Genomic DNA, 21254 nt, shown 5'->3' with positions numbered 1-21254 from the left:
CCATTTTAATCTAAGAGTTGATTCTAAAATGTGTTTTTGTAACTTGTCCTCAAGTTATATGAAAAGTCACATTTAAGTTTCATAAAACTCATAAAAAGTTGGCAATGGTTACAAAAATGAAGAGTCTTGTCCTCATTAAATGGTTTTATGACTCCATAACTTGTCCTCAAGTTATGGAGGTTCAAGAGTCACTTCATTAAATGATAAAATGTGTAACCTTAATTAGTTCCATAAGTTACAAAAATAAAGAAAAGTTACATTCTTTTATTAGTTTAAAGTCTTCCATAACTTGTCCTCAAGTTATGGAACTTGAAGAGTTTTTTTTAATTAAAACTACTTTAAACACATAAGTTATGGAATTAATTAGTTTTGAATATTTTGAAAACTTGCCCTCAAGTTTTGGAATTTGTAAAGTTTTCCCCATGAATACTTTAATTCCAAGTTAGCCCTTAGAATTTTAAAAGTTAAAATTCAACCCTTATACTTTATAGTATTATAAGTTAATAATAAATATATGTATAAGAGCAAGTCAGTCTTACCGTTAGTAGGCCTCATTCATGAAGCCGGTCTATAAGGGGGGTATAAGGTTACTGCCTATAAAATGGCAGTTTAATGGGTGTCCACTCTCACCCACCGCTTCCTTGACTGGTGGAGGGTCGTTAGCCGAACGGGTAGGACAAGGACTATAATTCTCCCTTCATTAAAAGTATTAATGATAAATACTAAGTAACTAAACACTTATAAATTCCCAATCTTAGTTACTTAGGAAAATGTGAATAAGGTGCTAATCCATGAAAGTACACTTTGCACTTTGTTTAAGTCGGTTAGTGGAGCGTGTGTGGTTAACCGGCACACTAACTCGTATTTAACAAGGTAGGCAAAGGGTAACTTAATGTTTATCATAGTATCGATGGAGCGTGTGTGGTTAACCGGCACATCGATTGAGGGGTAAACACTTAAGGGTACCAAGTAATTTGCATGGTTACTTCACACCTTGTTTTGTGATCCTCGGCATCCCAGTCACAAAACCTGAAGGGCACACTCGAGATTGAAACATGCCTTTGAAAAGTTCAATGAATCTCAAAAGAATCTAGGAGTTTCAAAACCAATTAAAACCTAATAATACATTTCGTTTATCTTGGTGGAAATTGGTGAATCGTCATTCACCTACCTTCAAATATTCTATAGCTTGGATTACGGCATCCCTCTTCCAAGTTATAAAATATTGTGTTGGGTCCTAGCCTTAATATATCATATTGGGTGTTATATTAAGGACTTAAATCAACTTTACGTGAATTTCTTCCATTGTTGATGTCTGGTTTAGACAACAATGATCTTCCCAAACCAAGCTTTCCTAATGAATATGACTTCCCGAGTTTGGCTCATGGAAGTCAAACTTCTCTTCCTCCACCTCCTCAAATTATTCTCCCTAACCCACAAGTTCTTGAAAAGTTTAAGGTCACTCAAGCCCTATTGGCAAGCAAAGGTCTATGTGTGATCACATCTTGGAGATGTAGTCACATATTGACAAGCCGGGAGAGTTGGGTGTCAAAGTCTTGAGAAAGTTGGTGGCTCAACTACTTTCTAAGTCACATAGTGAGTTCCTTTGGGACTCCTATGAAACAGACTATGACAAGACCCTTAATGATCTTATCTATTTGCTAAGATCAACTTCCTAAAACTTTATGGACATTGACAATGATGACATTGGATATCCAGTAAAGCTCTCTCTTCCCAATGGAAAGGGATCGGCCATAGTCAACTCGGTTGACCAAATGGTAAAGAGAGAGGCTAAGTCTTAGATAGTCCCATTATCAAGGGTCCATTGCCAAAGGAAGGGGCATTGGTTGCGAAGCTGCCAAATTTACCTAAGGATGTTAAAGTCAATAAGTTTGACTCTACTTCAGGTAAAGTCCATTGTCTAACTCTATTAAGTTCCTACTTGGAGATTCTTATTACATGATGTGACTGGGTCACATGTTGATGTTTGAAGAATCAAAGAAAAGTGAAGAAACTTAAAGAAAGAATATGCTGAATCTGATCGCGTAGATGGATTTCTATCGCATAGTTTGAAGATCGGATTCTTGAGCTACTTCTTAGGAGTTATGATATATTGCTTAGGAATAGATAACAACAAAGTTTTCATGTGCTTTTGCACTGTAAGGATAGTTTTTTCCGCAAAGTTTTTAAAATAAAAGGAAAATTTTTGATTTTATTTATTTTAAAATATCCTTACAATGGCATTTGTGAAAATCTTTGTTGCTTATAAGATTCCATTAAGAGCAAGAGTGAAAATATGAATTTGATTCTTTCATTTGTGGTAGTGTCCAAATTTACCAAATAAGGAAAGATTCTCATCACCCAAGTTTCAGTTGGATAGAAACTTGGAATCATGCAAGTTGTATAGTATGATGAATGAGAATTTTCAACTTTGGAAAATTAAGACTAGTTCCTTGTTCACATGTATATGTGAGTCAAGTGAAGGACTGAGGGATCGAGTACACATTCTTGTGCACTGATCAAGTCCACCATAAAAGATCGATAAGACTATTCGTCATGATTTACTAAGGCTTAGTAAATATGATTATACTTACAAGCTTAAGTATAATTCTGAGACATTGGAAAAGTTTCAATGTATGACAGAACGAATGAGAAGAATCAAATTAGGCAGAAGGATAAAAGTTTCTCAAATCTGAAAAGATGGGAGAGTACTTTAGTATCATGTTTTAAGATCATCTTAATGATTTTGAGACCTTATCACAATTCATCCTCTAAGTGCATTCTGATAGTTAAGAAGAGGAGTTATGAATTGTTGAAGTGGTTAAATCAAGAAGATGATTCATACATCGTTCCAAAAACAATTCTTAGAGTTATACTCTAAGATTGTAACTTGAGTGACATGTCTTAAAAGATGTTTAAAAACACTTGTCAAATGTAAGAGTAAAAGTTTTCTACTCTTGTACATTTGAAATTGGTAATTTGTGATGTTTTGGATAAAACAAAGATCAACTAAGGCCAATTGTGTTAAGTGTCTGTCTTGATTAGAATCCACACTATCTCTTGAATATTTGGCAAGAAAGTATTATAGGTCAAGGAGACAGTGGGAGTCTAAAAGATCCTGAAAGGGTTTCAAGAAGTAATCAAGAATAAAAACATGTATTTCATCACTAGCACACAACTAGAGGTTTATAACCTATCGTGTTGACATTTCTGTGCCCATTCTAGTTAAGTTGGCTATATATTTGATTTCTACATGTTCTCAATTGTTTGCATAGCTACTTGGAAGCAATGGCAGACCCTTGAGCTGCCAGGTGGCAAGAAGTTAAGATTGCACAAGTTCAATCCATATGAGCTAGGATTTGTCACTAACCTTGTCTTGTGACCATGGTTTTGACGATTCACATGGATAAGAACACATACACCATAAAATCTAAGGGTCATAAGGTTTCTCTCCGATTCATGAAAATGATGGTGAGGAAACACTTCCACCAAGTAGATTTGAAGCAGATGGAAAAAGGTCTAAACAATTGAGACTATGATTACGACATCCCTTTTCATAGTTCTGAAATTGTTTAGACACACATTCATGCTATCTAAGGAAAGGTGTATGATTTTGATAAAGTTTTATCAAAGCATCTCGTATCAGAAATCTGAACTTTGGTAAGAAAGTCAATAAAGTATTGATTTCTAGTAGTCCAGCTGATTTCTAAGTACATGTCAAAGCTAGTGGGAGCATAAGTGTTATGCTAATAATCATCATGTTAGTGGGAGCATGATAATTATTGTTAGTGTTGCAAGTTAGCAATGTTAATTATAGAAAGCAAAAGTTTCAATTCGTGAGGCTGCAGGGATTGAAAAAGTTGTTTTGCTATAATTAAGGGAGAGGATATACTTCATTTCAGTTCTAAAGGCTTAGATTGAGACCTTAATCATCTTTAGTCAAGAATATATATATGAATTTCATGTTGGATTGGTTCAACTTAAGGAAATTCTATATATTGCGTTCTCAAAATTCGATTATGATTACGGCATCCCTCTTCATAGTCAAATTTTGAAAACATGGCAAATAAAAATTTATTATGGCAAAAGACTGGTCTAGAACCATGTCTTTATGTGAAACATCATGAATCGTGTCCCATTTACTTTGGGTACAAGATCGATTGCATGTGCTATAATATTTGTCATTTCTAAATTTTTCCAAATGCCCAGAGGCATTAAGAAGGGAAAAGGTCTAGAATTGGATATGACTAAAATGATTAAGCAATTGTCGAGGACAATCTGAGGTTTACCAAAGATTGGTTGCTCAGGGACAGTTGGAAGTATAGTGCTAATTTTGGAAGGACCATATTGACATATTCTGAAAAGAGGCATCTCTTATTCAGAAGTGATAGTCAAAATGAGAATATGGAGTTGTCTCCATAGGTGGAAGTTATCTGTGTAAGATTAGAAAACTTAATGCAAGAAGCATGTCCAAAGCAATGTACTTTGAATATGAGACTTAGTTTCCATGGAGTTGATCTCCATTGGAATACCTTATAATGACTGTTGACAAGTCTTTGTGACTTTGTACATATTCATTACAGGAGGGTCAGTGCATATAAGTTTAAAATCTAAACAGATTTCGATAAATGATAGGAATTTGAAATTCTCACATTTTTCGATAAGGATTTGGGAGTGTGAAATTAGAATCATTGAAATTATGTTCAATTGGTTTATTTCACAAAGTAAGGATCATAGACAAACATAGAGTGCATACTTGGTGTATGGCAAAGCTATTGTTTAAGAAAAACATAGTGTACATGCTTGGAGCATGGGACAACTAGTATTTTTAATTCAAGTATAAAGTTGATAAAACCGAAACAATGAATAATGAGTAATCAGTATGGTGATAAATAAAAGTGTTTATTTATATTCATAGGGTTTGATACCATATTTGATTCATTTATTCTTGTGTTTCACTTTGCATGTTTTGACTTCCAGAATAACTAAGTCGCTCTTCCTGAATGATTAAGGTATTCAAACCATCCACAGTCGGTCATATGTTGGAAGTAGATATGAATCAAGACTGTCATGGGTTGGTTTGTAGAGGTCGTTGGTGGACAAAGTGGTGCTACAACACTCATGAGTGCTCATAAGTTCTGAGTATTGGATTCAACCCACGCTTATTTGAATCACTTCATGGATTTTATCACGAGTGATCATGAGACGATAATATCTTATATTCTTAAAACCTAGAGATATGAGTTGTTACTATGAGTTGGTTATACATTGATTGCACGAAAACACATTTGGTAACTCGATGTTATAAAACGTGCCTTTGTGTATGATTCAACAAGTAGTAGAACAAGCCATATGAGTCGAAGTTTATCCATTCCTTTTACCTTCGGGATAAAAGCGATATCTGTGGGCCCCTCGATGATTTAGCGATGACACATGTGAGTTCTTGGCCAAGCCAGGACTGATTTGATTTGTTCAATCAGTCAATCATCATAAATCGAAAATTGGGAAACAACAAATGGACAGAGAGAATGATTGATAATCCATGTCTCAGTCCATATGATATCTAGAATGGAGGAATATATGATCCCTTATCTAATGGACAAGTTCATCGACAAGGTCAGAGTTCGACAGAAGCTTTTGAGAGCTACGATTGCTGATCGGTTCCTGAAGTCATACGCAATAATAGTTTTAGACTTATCCAAGTGGGAGACTGTTGGATTAATGTCTAAGTCCATAACTATAAGTGGTAAGACTTGACCCGACCCGGCATGGTCCATTTGGGTTGCATGGCATCATGCATTTGGATAGACTATAATGAGAGAAATAACACTTAAGGTTGGTTAATATATTATAAGTTCTAATATATTAATAAGGTTATTTAATTAGTATTGATCAAGAATTAATTTGGAATTAATTAAGTGATCAAAAGGAGACTAATTAAATATATGGGTTGATTGTGTAAATCATTCATTCTTATATATGTGGGCTTGTGATCCAAGATTCCTTATGTTGGACTAAGTCCATGGGGTGACCCATGGATACTCCATGGAGGTTAAAATCCATGGAGCATAAGGAATGGGTAAAGTTATGAGTTACATGGTGTAACCCTAGCCACCATATAAAAGAATCCCATGGCTCAAGAAATCGTACACTAATGTGTGAATATGAGGGCTAGACGATTTCAAGGAGTGTTCCATTTCTCTCAAGTCATTCCATGTGCATTTGGTGTTGTGTGAACCATTTGAGGTGTCACACTTGGGGCACTAGGCACTCAAGCTTCATGGAGACAAGCTACATCAAACAAAGGTATGTATTCTATCCATTTGATTACCCAAGTATCAAGTATTGTATGCTAGATAGGGTAATACCTTGGAAAGTTCATAATTGCATGTATAATAGAGAAAACATAGATCCAAGGTATTTAGGGTTGCATGTACACTTAGGAGTGTTAGAATGCGCAAAACCCATCAGTGGTATCAGAGCCAAGGCTTGTTTTCTTGTTATACTTGCAAAATTAGTTGAAAAATCGAATTGTATTAGTTTAAAAGTTATGCTAATTACTTGAAAAAATTGATGTGAATTATCTTTGTTCATATGAGTTTATTAAATTAATAGAAAAGTTAATTAGATTAATAGAAAAAATTGATGTGAATTATCTTTGTTCATATGAATTATCTTTGAAAAAATTGATGTGAATTATATTTGTTCATATCAGTGGCACCCGCCGCCGTCTGCCACCATACACCACCACCAGCACCAAGATGGTTCTCTCCATCTATGGAGGACCATCTCAGATCTTCTAGCTGATCTAACTTGACCGTCAGAGTCCGCTCCCGGGGCACAGTCCCTGGGGCGGCTCTAACGACTTTGCACTGTGATATCCAGATCTCCGCCACAGCAGAAGACCAGAAGACTCGCCGGAGGTCGATGTCGCATCATATAACAATGTGTCTGAAATCATAATGTCAAAGTAAAATCAATCAGAGTACAATCCCAGAAAACTTCATGTGGAAATCATGTGTGTGTGTGTGATGTGCTGCTACACTGCCGACTCCTTCCCCTTAGACGAATAGGTACCTGAAACCAAAACTAAAACTGTAAGCACAAAGCTTAGTGAGTTCCCCCATCATACCACATACCATACAGACATATCGCATTCATACTGCCGGGCAATTATGGGGTGCCCGACCTACCCAGTACGGCTATTCTGGGGTGCCGACCTACCCTTGTCAAGCCATTCTGGGGTGCTGACCTACCCATGTCAAGCCATTCTGGGGTGCTGACCTACCCTTCGGTCCTAACAATCGAACCTCGGGGACTATTCCACCCCTACTGCTACTATCACATATATCATAACGTAAACATACTGTCAGACGTTTCTGGGGTGTCCGACCTACCCTTCGGTCCTAGCAACCGAACTTGGGGACTATTCCCTCCCTACTACCACTATCACATATAACATATCATGCCAGCATATAATCATATCATCACATACTGTCAGACATATCTGGGGTGTCTGACCTACCTTCCGGTCCTAACAACCGGACTCTACTACTGTCACATATACATATCATGCTAGCATATAACATATCAGGTAGTAGCAAACCTAGATCCGAAGCCTCAACCCCCAACCATGCTTGCAATCATGGTTGGTTACCAAGAATGGCTTATAAAAGCCCTAAATCTCCCCAAAAAGGGGTCAAACGAATAAGCAAGCAAGGTACAGACTTTATACCTTTCAAACACTGCAAATGATGCACCAAACTCGAATCCTTCAGTCTCCTCTTGATCCTTCTATGCTCTTCCTTCTTCCTTGTGATAAAAAACCCACAAAATCACTCAAAAGCCTTAGATCTTGCACCAAAACACTTAGGGTTTGCTATGGAGGGTTTCTGGGAGCATAAAGGGGCGATGGAGGCTGTATAAGGTTGTTTAAATAGGGTGCAAAACCTCAGATTAGGGTTTTGTCCAGACAGAGCCTACTCGTCAAGTCCAGGACCCGACTCGACGAGTCCCATACTTAAATCCCGCGTCTCATCCCGCTTCTACTCGGCGAGTTGGGCCTTCAACTCGCCGAGTCCCAGGCCAAAAATGCAAAATTACTTAAATAAATACATACCAGGAACCAGGTGCTACAGAATTAGATGAAGAAGTTTACATGAAAGAACCAGAAGGTTTTGTTATGCCCGCTAAAGAGCATATGATATGTAAACTGGTAAAATCTTTGTACGGCTTGACACAAGGACCCAAACAATGGCATCAAAAGTTTGATGAGCTTATTTTGTCTACTAGTTTTAAATTAAACCAATGTGACAAATGTGTTTACAGTAGATTCAATGATGCTACTGGTGCCGGAGTGATTACTTGCTTATATATAGATCATATGCTGATTTTTGGTACTAACCAAGAACAAGTAGATGAAATAAAGAAATTGTTTTCATCTATGTTTTCCATAAAAATTTTGGGAGAGGCGAATTTCATTCTTGGTATAAGAATTAAGAGGGTGAACAAAGGTTTACTGATGACTCAAAGTCACTATGTTGAGAAAATTCTCAAACACTTTAATTCCAGTGATTGTTCTCTTGTGAGTACTCCCATGGATTCAAGTGTGAAATTAATGCCTAACAATGGCATTCCTATTTCACAATTAGAATACCCTAAGGCTAGTGGTAGCTTGATGTATGTAATGACAAGTACCAGGCCTGATATTGCTTATGTAGTAGGAAAGTTGAGTAGGTACACTAGCAATCCTAGTGCTCAACATTGGCAAGCGGTCAATAAAGTGTTTAAGTATCTCAAGGGAACCCTGAATTATGGATTGAGTTACTTGGGAAGTCCTTCAGTCTTAGAAGGTCATTCAGATGCAAGTTGGATAACCAACATAGATGACCATTACTCAACAACTGGTTGGGTATTCTTTCTTGGGGGAGGTGTCATTTCTTGGGCTTCCAAGAAGCAATCTTACATTACAAACTCGACAATGGAATCTGAATTTGTTACGTTCGTTGTTGCTGGTAAAGAAGCAGAATGGCTAAGGAATTTAGTCTATGAGATTCCTTTGTGGTCAAAGTCGATAGCACCTATATCTATCCTTTGTGATAATGTAACCACTTTGACTAAAGATTACAGTTTGGTTTATAATGGCAAGTATAGACACTTAGGTGTTATACATAGTATGATTAGAGAACTAATCATGAATGGTGTGATTTTGGTAGAGTTTGTGAAATCGCAACAAAATTTGGCAGATCACTTTACTAAAGGTCTGACAAGAGACTTAGTGCACAAGTCTGATATAGGGATGAGATTAAAGTCCATTTAATTTTGTAATGATGAGACACCCAATTCCCTTCTAATATGACATTAGGAGTTGAATTCAATGTGGAAAACTCACACTTATAGATTGGAACACATGAAGTATACATCCTAGGTATGTGGTCAGTTCTGCAAGTTAGCCAGGTTGAAGTTTAACTTCTTAATAATTCCTTTGATAAAATGTATATGCAGATACATGAAGTAAAGGAACTACCTACGTGATTGTGAAGTGTAGCCGCATTTCAAGAGGTTGGGGACTTGGCTTTGATACGATCATGAGCGGATTAGGACACACAGTTGTATAATAGTGTCAAGTTGTATTTCGCTAGAATGTTCAATAAACTAGTATATATTTTACTTTCAGGTATTCAGTTAGGTTGAAGGGTTCAATTCTTAGAACACCCTGATTCTCGAGTATTTGAATTGTTTGATACTAAAATGGGAATTCAACCGTTTTAACATTTTCATTTATGTACTGGTTTGGTTTGTTTAGATAACTTTATGTTAGTTCATGGGTTATACTAAAATGGGGGAGGATTTTTGGTGATTTTAGTGTCACCAGACATTTTATATAATTGGAACTAACATGTGAGCTAAGGGGCTTATCATTTGTACGCTATATTATACGTTTAGAGAATGTGGAGTGCATGCATATATAAGATCGAATTATAAGTCGGTATGTCAGAAATACAGGGGTCAAGGTGGTCGCGCTCCTAGCAGGGTCCAAGGGGCAAAGCCTCTAGCGGTGGTGACCATTGATTATGCTATTAAATTCGAATTAGTTATATAATGGAAAATTAATAAATCTTATCAATTTTGGTAACCATTGATTATGTCATTAAATTCATGATTCTCCTAACTAATTTAGAAGACGGAAACCCTAATCTCTCTACTATAAATATGAGTCCTTAATTGAGTCGTGAGATACCCTTCTCAGCTCTTCTTCTTCTTCTTGAACCTTCTGACAATTTGACTTATGTTTATGTGTCTAAATACACAAGTATCATTTTGGATCATCCTAGCATGAATTTTCTGTAATCCAGACATAAGGTGAAAATATCAGTTCGAAAACTAAACTTACATGATCCAAAAAAAAATCCGGTTTTCCACCATCACTCTACTCAAATATCCTCCAATATCATGTTTGATTATTGAAGTTAGTCAAATTTAAGCATTTGGTCATGAAAATTCGAATACGGATAAAGTAGCTACTAAACCCACGTTTTTTGTTTGGTTCCACCGTTTAGAAGCTACTATGTCCACATCACGGCATTCATGTGGGTTTTTTTCACTTTTAACCTTTTCACATTATTATTTTATTAGTTATTTATTAATTATTAATTATTAATATTATTAATAAGTAATATATTATTTTCAATAAATCTTCTCTCATCTTCCAAAATCGAAGATCAAGACCTCATCTGGTTTTGATCTTGGGGGAAGAGATGAAGACGATTAGATGAACAAGAAGTATGGAACGTTTTTCAGTTTAATATGCAACCTTTTTCGATGAGATGTCTAGCGAATATGCATCACGCAAGTAAGGTGAGATGAATCTACAACCAACAAAAAAAAAATGTTCAATTATAAATCTAAATGGGAAATTGAGTAATCTAACTATTTTTTCGGGTTTTTTTTTTAAATATATTATTTTTTTTTGCAAAATAACCACATATTCCGAAACGGGTCGTTCCAAAACGAATTCCGGTTTATTTTTCAGGTGGCCTAGCCCATTTCATAGGATCTGAAATGCCTATTCTGCAGGACCCATATATGTTTCGGATTGTGATTTTGAATTTCAAAATCCGGAATATAATTCACTCCGGAAAGGCGTATTCCGATTCCGACGTTCCGACTTGACAACCATCTTTGACATGGAAGACGAGCAGTACAACCCCGTTATTTTACGGTTGTGTTCTTTGTTTTCTACTGTTACTTACTGTTCCGGATGTAGTTGACCACCTCCGGAATGAACTGAAAACGTTCTAAAGTTTAAATTAAAGATGTCATTGTTGTAGGACCTATTGAAAAGTAGTTTAGATGTGTATTGTTGATTTACATCGAAATGTTGTGTTCCGGATCTTAAAATGTCATTCCGGAAGGCTCCAGAACGCAAAGAACCATTCTGAAACACGATGAACGCGTCCGGAACATCAAGAACAAGTCTGGAACCTGGTCCGGAATATTTGATCATTTCCATTTTAGAATGAAGTGCTAACACCTTTTTTTATTTGTGCAGCATGACATGATTGTTGATGCATCAGTTACACTCTCGTGTAAACCCAAAATCGGCGAGGAAATCCATGCAGCATTCAGAAACAGACCCGATGCGAGACTATGTTCCGGAATACATGTTTCGGGAGGTGGTTAGACATTCCTAATGTAGATGAGTATCCTTTGCTTCTACATTACGTCTTTTCCCACGAAGTTGTCACCGACCCCCGAAGCCAAGCAGATGAAATGGTTTTTAAGATTGGGGGTTACGAGCTGTCTTTTGGGAAGAAAGAATTTTGTCTCGTCACCGGCTTCCAGTTTGGTGATTATTTTCCTGCTTCTGCATCCGGCGCCGCCTTTTGCTCACGTGCCTTTCCTATGGTCCCGACGAATGTCTCGGTCAAATTACACCATGTTACGGATGTGTTTAAACAATCACTTAATGAGTTATCAGACAAGGATGTAGTCCGTGTATGTCTTCTATACCTCTTAGAGAAGGGTTTTAATGGACGTTTGGCTAAACAGCCTGTTACAAAAGAGTATTTCTCTTTGCTATCCAACCTTGATGAATTCAACATGTATAATGTCGTCTATTTTATAATTACTTATCGTTACTAATATTGTTTAGAAATTTAATTGTTAACTAATTTTTTTATTTTATGTGGCAGATATCCATGGGGGAGGATAATTTGGGATCAATTGTACAAACAACTTTTTACTGTATTCAATAAGGTTGATAAGCTTATACATCCAGACGAACCGAAAGAGAACGAACCTCAAAAGTTGACCTACACCGTACATAAGGTTTTATACGCTTTTAAGGTAAGTATATAATGAAAATTTTATTATTTATTTTCGTTTGCTAACATTCTGACTATTTTTTATTTATTTGTTTGCTAACATTCAGATATGGATTCTTGAGACTTTTTCGGTGAGCAGTTTATTTGGTACCCGACAACAGAATGTGATCCCTCGGGCTGTAGCATGGTCAAAATTGAGGGTGTTACAAAAGACTCACCGCAACCAGTTTTTACAAATAGACGACATATGGTTACTTTATTATTTAAAAATTTATTTATTTTATAATTTACGTTTATTTATAATTTTATAATTTTGTTAGCAGTGTAATAGACTCGTACCGAAGTTGTAGCCAACGGAAGATGAGATGCGTGCTGAATGGTGGATTTTTAACTCGGCGTAGATTGATCGCCCTGATTTTCCCAACACTGAAGTTCACAGGGCACCTTCCCTAACACCATCACCCAAAAACTCCCCTACCCATGAGCATCGAGAAAAGAAGGCACAAATATATGATCCATTTCACCCGCCATCACCACCAGCGTCGGACGCTGACCCATCAATTGACAAGGAACAAATTATTAGTGACCTGCAAAACGAGGTCGGTCAATTGAAAAATGTGGTCCGTCAATGTCGCGAGCAGTTGCGGTCTCAGGAGCAGCGTTTAGCAGAGCATGAGCCTACTTTAGTCATGGTTCTAAAACTTATCAATAAGACTCCCGGAGACAATGTTGGTACCTCGAAGGGGATGCAAGTATATTTTTAATTATTTCATCGTTTATGGTCATTATGTTTTTGCATCGTTTACAAGTATACACTATTAAACCGTACAAGGATATTACAGTGACAATGAATTATGGGAGCATAATTATATCTTAAGCACCCTCGAAAAGCCGATGAATGTCGAGCCTGAACAGCCACTGAATGTCGGCCCTGAGCAGTCGTCTCCGGTTATTCACCCGTCGGATGTAATATAGATTCTGCGGGATGAATACAAAACACAATCACCAGCACCTCTTAGGCGTTCTAAACGCCAAAAAGTTATGTCGATATGGTATAAGTCGCCATGGATACAAATGAAGAGGAAAGGTGTTACACGACAACAACCAGCACCGTTGGACAATCTCTTAGATCCTACCGTACACACTGTTTATAAAGAACGGATAGATCGTTGTTGTTTGGTCACAATTATTTGACTGGTTTTGCTACGCTTGAGTTTTGGATACAGTTATATGCGGATATTCATGGAGGATGGTTGTCATGTGATGTAAGTAATATAATTATTTTCTATTACATAATACGCTTCTAATAACAATACTTACTTTACTGCAAAAAAATTAATTGGCAGCACATCATGATGTGGATCTCATTGCAGCTAGAGCGTAGAGCGGATGATGCTCGGTGGATGGTTGTGTCGTCAGCTTTCAACACTGATACATATGACTGAAGTGACATGACTGACGGATCCGTTTACCCAGCTTGGACAGAGTGTGATACGGTATAATTTTGTTTGGATTACATTACCTGAGTATTTACGTACTAATTTATTATTTCTAATCTTTATTGTAGCTTTACATCCCAATCAACATACCACAAGCTCATTGGTTTTTGGGTGCTTTGGATTTGAAGACATTGCAAATGACTATATACGATAACCATTGGAAGGGCGGCTACTGTTTGAAAAATGAGGATTGGTTTATAGGTCTGAGAGTATGTATCCACAAACTGCTAGTGGGAGTCAACTATTGGGGTACCGAACCAACTGATTCAATCCCACTTAAGAGCTCCAAGGTGACCCTCGAAAAGGCCCAAGACGTACCACAACAAATAGACAACAGAGGGGATTGTGGAGTGTTTTTGTGTTCGTTCCTGTAGACGTTGATCACCGGGAAATCGATTTCTATAGAGGGTAAAATCACCGGTCCATGGGCTATGCGTTATAGAAAACGACTCGCAAAAATATTTTTGGGTACAAGGACAAAGATTATTTGAACATTGTATTTACAATATGACCTAGAGACACATCATTTATTTACTTTACATATTTATTAGTTGTTTTTTCATTTTAATTGGATTTTATATTTTATAAAAAAAATATATATATATTTTATGAAAGCAAAACTTATACATTTTATGAAAGGAAAACTTACATGCAAAAGAAAATAAAATAAAATAAAATAAAATAAAAATCTATTCCGGAACCATGGTCCGGAATCGTACTCCGGAATCCGGAGACCTCTCCGGAACAATTTGGTTACTTTACCAAAAAAAAATCACAATAAAAATAAAAAAAATTGTTGTCTTATTTGTCAAAATGATCGTGTATAAAGGTTAGATCATTCAATTTCCCAATCTAAATTCTACTCTTTTGGCTTCATACAATGAAGTTCTAATTCTTATTATCGTGTTCGATTGATGGTCTTTTTAGTAACGACCCTTTTGGCTTTTCATACAATGGAGTTCTAATTCTTATTATCGTGTTCGATTGATGTTCTTTTTAGTAACGAGTTATTATTAATTCAATTCATCAACTTAGCTGAATCTTGGGTGCTTGAAATGGCTTTATCTACAATGTGTCTGTGTGTATACTTTATCAACCATTGAATTTTGTTTTTCGTTTTGTTGTAACCAAACGAGATATCAGCCTATTCAATTTTGTTGAGATGTATTTAGTTTTGCAAGTTTCAACTAGCCACTTCCAAATAAAAAATAATTTTATTTTATTTTTTATTTTTTTGAATGGGCAAATCTAAACAATTGCTAAACTAATTTCAGATATGTCCATAATTGGACTTGAACCCTTGACCTTAAAGAATGAAAACAATTGATACCGTTGGGCTAGAAAGCCTTTGATATTTGTTTTGTTGGTGTAAATTGTGAAAAGCTCTCCTAAACTACACAAGGATCATGGTGCTTCAAACTCTCCTAAACTACACGTGGATCATGTTGGTCCTTTTGTACTTAACAAGGATAGAACAATTTCATTTTTGTGGATCTCACTTTATGAGAGATGAAATGCTTAATAGATAAACACCAAGACCAACACCAATGCCGGTTAACCCAAATCCGATAAGATTATTAATGTGGTATAGAGGTAAGATATAAGAACTTGTACCAACACCCAAGGATACATAAATTGTTTTCATAGATATACTACGACCTATAGAACACAAGCTAGTACCATTACATAAAGCATAAAGTAGATTATAACATAATAACTTAAAAAGATCCTAGAAATAAAGCTAAAGCTTAAGAGGGGACAAGGGTAAAAATATAAATATTATATGGAAAGCATGTACAAACATCAAAAAGGAAACTAGCACATGCACAACTCTTGTACTACCCAACTATCATGATTTTAAGTCACAAAGACTCATCTATCATGATTTTAATCCTAACTAACTTAAATAAAAACAAACACACAATAAAAACAAACACACGGTTGGTAGTGTACTTATCGATTAGCAGTTTAGTGAAGGTAAATAAGGTATCGAACACACTAAACGGTAAATAACTAAAATTACTACTAATATTATCTAATTTAAAAAATGAATTAAAGAAGGGTATTTCTCTGGTTTTACAAGACTAGAAACTTAAGCAATTACTTAAAGACTTAGCAAATAACAATTAACAACTAAAAAAAGAACAAAAGTCAACTAGATTCGATAATATTAAAGAGACTTTCGTTTAGATTCGATTCACTTATTCATATGGTTGATTTCGTGGCAAGTGTAATGGATTAATATATCATCAATTACCGATTTCTAAGGTGATTAGGTTCATGTTCACTATTAGTAATCCTTTAGCAAACAAATCAATTCAAGAAGTGATAGTGATTAAACTAAAGATTTTACTAGTGTTCAGTTCGAATAAGCAAGACTTGTAATAGTAGTTAATTAAATTGGTTGGTTCAATTAACTTATATATGGTTGGTCATCATATATAGCTTACACATTAATTTACTTATTCTCTAGTTAACCCTAGGTTATGTTCACAATACTAGGCTTACAACTTTGATGGTCACAAAATCATAAGAGGTTAGCAATCAAGAAAGATGTTCATACAATCTCATTAACTTATTAATCAACAGAAAATAATTTTCATTAACACAAAAGGTTCTTTTAACAAACTTAGCATGATAAATAATCAATTAAACATAATCCAAAGCCACTAAATCAAACCATAATCATAATATCTATCACAACTAGAAATTTCATGTCCAAAAACCAAGCCAAAGGAGTCCAATATATGTAATAGTTATAGCTACATTACTATTATGATGTGTGTAATGTAATTTGTGGGAATTATACTATCCCAAACTCTCATGAGAAATACAACCACATATGATCTTAGATTTACTTCAACATAATTGGCACACAAACAATAAAACCAACATATTAGAGTTTCCTATGCATTAAGACCAAGAACACTTCCCTAGGAAGCTTCCATGGCCGTAAACACCTTTAAGGAATCAAGCTTTGGCCGTAAACTACTCTTAGTGGACCACTTTGGCCGTAAACCACCCAAATCCACCAAGTCTTGACCGTGAACACCATTTGAGGAAGAAAACATGACCATGAACACCATCCTAGGCAACCATTTGGTCGTAAACTCCATGGTGGACCTCATTTAGACCGTAAACCACCTTTGGTGGACCTCCTTTAGACCGTGAACTTTAGTTTAAGGTCCATTTAGACCGTGAACTTTAGTTTAAGGTCCATTTAGACCGTGAACTCCTTTCCAATTCAAGGGTGTTTACGGATTGTGAGCTGTAATTGGCTAATTGTTGAATCATAAAAGTGACCCTCTTGAACTTCAGCTACCGCAACCATTTCTGCTACCGCAACGGTTCAGCACCCGCAGTCATCTTGTTCATCAGCAACCGCAACTGCAACAAGAGTCAATCTTCCGCAGTCAATTTAGCTAGATTACTTTACTTGTCTTTATTGTAATACACTCTATGGACCAGTATGCCTTGCATGGCTACTCATAGAGATGTAATCTAGTGTTCTTCATGAGTCTCTATAAATAAGAGCTCATTCTCTTGTATTCAATACGGATAACTTATGCATTCTATCTGAATACACATTTCTGAAGTTATCTTTTCTATCTCTCCATTACTCATCTCTTTCTACTTACCAGAATTCATCTGAATATAATCTCTCTTCGGAGCAAGTCTTCTGTGACTTAATCACTAAGTTTGATCTTCCTTATTAACTTGGTTTGAATGCATTCCTCGTTATGAATCAACTTAAGTGTATACTTGATATAACAATTGTTGTCATTTCTATTTCTTTACTTTTCCGCAACTAACTCTCTAACTATCTAACTATAACTTATTTATATTATTGTTGAGCTTTTAGATCCTTTGAGATTAACTATTCCGCAATCTACTTGTTCTAACATTTGTTCAAGTGTGTCTCTAAGTTTTTCTCTCAACACTAATTCCAATGCAAATCCCAGTAACTTATGAATTAACCTCTAGTAATAGACATTACCCATCAGTAATCAAAGCAAACATCCTATCAACTTCTCATTCCCATATGAAGGTGCGTAAACCCCTATTTCCAATTCACAAACTCATTTTCATTCACTGAGAACTCCGTAAACACTCTCAAGAATTCAACCAAGAACTCCAGAAGTTATTTTCTTCACCATTCCTTTTGATTTCTTGTAAGTAATTGAGCCTAACTTGATACTTCATATGTTAGTTGTTAAGACTCTTCTTAATCACACATAACTTCATGTGTTAACAACATTAGGATATCAAAATCTCCAAGGGATTCATCCAACACATCATGTGTTCTAGGCTCCAATTTCTCACCTCATCTCTCCAACCACACTTTCACCTAACCAAGGTGAGATTCATACCCCTATTTTTGAGTTTTCTTAGTTTTGGGGGAGAATACAAGTCATAGTCTTGCTTAAATCTTGATATATCGCTTGTTATGCATGGATGCTATATTATGTGTGCTTAAGGTTATGAAACTCCATATGATTAGCCCAAAAACTCGAGATTTTGGTTAAGTCTCAAGAGTTTGGACTATATTTTCCCACATTGTGTTGTTATAAACAAAAACTATCATCTATATGTGATGATATATGGCCTAGACTGCTCTAGCGCGCCAGCTTGGCCTGACGCGCTCCTGCCAGCCCTGCCTGGCGTTCCCTTGCTGGGGACTCCCTTGCCAGTCCTGCTGGGGACTCTCTGCCGTCCCAGCCAGGTGCTCCCTCGCCTGGCACTCCTTTATCATCCCTTCCTGGTGCGCGCCCGCCAGCCCCGCCCGGCGCCTCCGGGCGGCCTTGCCCAACTCCTTGTTGGTTGGGCCTGAATTGGGCTGGCCCAAGGCCTGACCTAATTCCCCTTGACCTAATTGTCCACTATAAATAGAATAGTGCCCCTTCCATGAAGGGGGACCTTTCCCCTAGGGTTCTTACCCCATGGCTCAGCCGCCACACTATACTCCGGCCGGGTGGCTCAGCTGCCACCCGCCGCCGTCAACCACCATACACCACCACTAGCACCAAGATGGTTCCCTCCAGCTATGGAGAACCATCTCAGATCTTCTAGCTGATCTAACTTGACCGTCGGAGTCCGCTCCCGGGGCACAGTCCCTGGGACGGCTCTAACGACTTTGCACTGTGATATCCAGATATCCGCCGCAGCAGAAGACCAGAAGTCTCGCCGGAGGTCGATGTCGCATCAATATGAAATATGATTCATAAAATTTTATGTCAAGAACCACAAGAAGTTGCTTCAAGAAATTGTTTAAACAAAGTTGTTGGACATAATACTTTGAAGATGTTAAATTATGAAAATATTAATATCTTGGGCCATTTTCGGCCAAATATATATACAAGGATCATTTTTGGAACATGGGATAAATTTGAGTAATTATTGAACATTTCGATTTAAAATGGACAAAAAATGGAATTATTTGATAAATAAGGGCCATTTTGAATATTTTCTTAAATATGAGTCTAAAATGAGCATTTTAGAAGAAATTGACCACTTTCAACAATTCTCGTATTTTTGGATCACTCATGACACTAATGTGGGTCTTATTTGACAATTTACGAAACAAAAACGAAATATCTAGTCAACGAGTACAACTATTGTTATTTATTAAATAAATAACGGATTTCAACTATTTGCGTAAGTATTGGTTAGTATTCTAGTCAGACGCATCTTCACCGTACCTATATAATAGTGTACGTTTAAAGTCCTGTAAGAGTTATAACCAGAGTCTCCTAGAGGAAGAGCGGGAATTTGTGTATAGATCTATACGGGGTTGACATCCTGCGCCTTCGCTGTTCGCTGCAGCTAGACCGGCTAGTCTAGGGTGACAAATGTCTTCAAAAAAACCGACGCCTGAAGAACGTCTAGACAGGCACTCCGTCATATTAGTATGGTTATAACGACTCACTTAGAATATAACAAAATATATTTACGCGGAACACACCTTTGTTTAAAATCAACTATTGTTTGGATACCTCAAACGAAATTTTACCACACAAGTCTTAAGGTTTTAAGGCTACTATTTTGTACATCAGAAAATATAGGGTTTTCTGGAGAAACGATTTTATACAAATTCGAAACATAATAAACTAAAACACACATGCAACTATACTCGATTGGGAACAAGACTTACAACTATTTTGACAAGAAAATATTGGATTTTCTGGGTTTCTAAACTATCACACAATTTCTATACAAAAATGCTTATGAACTCACCAACATATTTTATGTTGAAGCTTTTCAAACGACTTGTATTCTTAGGAAATCAGTAAGCAGGTTTATGGAACGCGGACTCAGGATTATATTGATGTAGTTTGAAATTTACTTACTAATGTCTCTTTTGTGTAATTTGAGAACAAATACATGATGTAAAAAAAACAATGTAAGTTTGTTATATTATGTATGATGTTTGGATTTGCTATGTTTCTTGTATATTCAATTGTTATGATACTGCACATTGACGTCACCCGCCCCCAGACGTTTCCGCCGTCTGGTCCGGGGGTGTGACAAGATCCTCTACTCTAAACGAAAGTAGGGTGTTTAGCCCATGACTTCAGCAGAAAAAATCATAAAAACGAAATTCATCAATGCAAACATGATGTAAACAAAGGAATTAAGTAAGTTACTAATGATTTTTGCCTTAGATATCTTCAATTCAAAGCTTCTAGTCGAATTCTGAAATCCACAGCTCCTAGGGATGTCTCTGGCCTCCAAAAGTCGCTAAAAACTCCAAGCATTCGTTAAGGTTTCGAACAGAAACGATCCTTAAATAGATTCTGAAAATCTGTGCAACACGTCGTGTTCATGGACTTAACACGCCGTGTTGATCATTAAAAACGTGTGTGCGGCAAGGCACTATTTTATCGGGATTTTCCATATCCACATGCTGTGTTTAAGGACAACACGTCGTGTTCTTCTTCAGTTTCATCTTCTTTCTTCAAAATCCAAGATCCAAGCTTCCAATTGCCAATTCCGCTTCCTTTTCCTTATGAGCATGTCTTTGTTGCTCAAAATAAAATTTTAAACTGATTAAGTACCTTTTGTTCAATATTTGAGACAAAAACAACATAAAGTATTAATAGAATGCATGAATTATATGATTAAATATGCACATATCAAAATACCTCACACTTGACTTTTGCTTGCCCCCAAGCAAAACTGAATTTTAGCATACTAATACCACATAAGACAATCCAAATTGAACCCGACCATTATTCGAAGACCACAACTCATGCACTTGTGTCTAATTTTTCCTAAGGACCCCCTAACCCTAAATACTCACAATCTTCATAAACACTCGCACACTTCTTTTGAGCAACGCTCATTTTATGCATCCCTCCAAATCCATCCGCAGAAAACTTTCTTAATCTCAAGGTAGATTTGGTTAAACCCCCAAGCATACATATGGAAA

At 36.5% G+C, this 21254-nt stretch overlaps 1 pseudogene; it reads left to right on the top strand.

The window, feature by feature from the left end:
- The first annotated feature begins 8596 nt into the window (after nucleotides 1-8596).
- On the top strand, nucleotides 8597-9517 carry LOC145130467 (secreted RxLR effector protein 161 pseudogene; annotated as a pseudogene).
- Nucleotides 9518-21254: the final 11737 nt, after the last annotated feature.

The sequence above is a fragment of the Lactuca virosa genome, chromosome 8, assembly GCF_052849685.1.
Source record: "Lactuca virosa cultivar CGN04683 chromosome 8, Lactuca_virosa_CGN04683_v6, whole genome shotgun sequence".
Taxonomy (NCBI): domain Eukaryota; kingdom Viridiplantae; phylum Streptophyta; class Magnoliopsida; order Asterales; family Asteraceae; genus Lactuca; species Lactuca virosa.
Note: the sequence above shows the minus strand (reverse complement) of the source record. Positions and strands in the feature narration are given on the sequence as shown.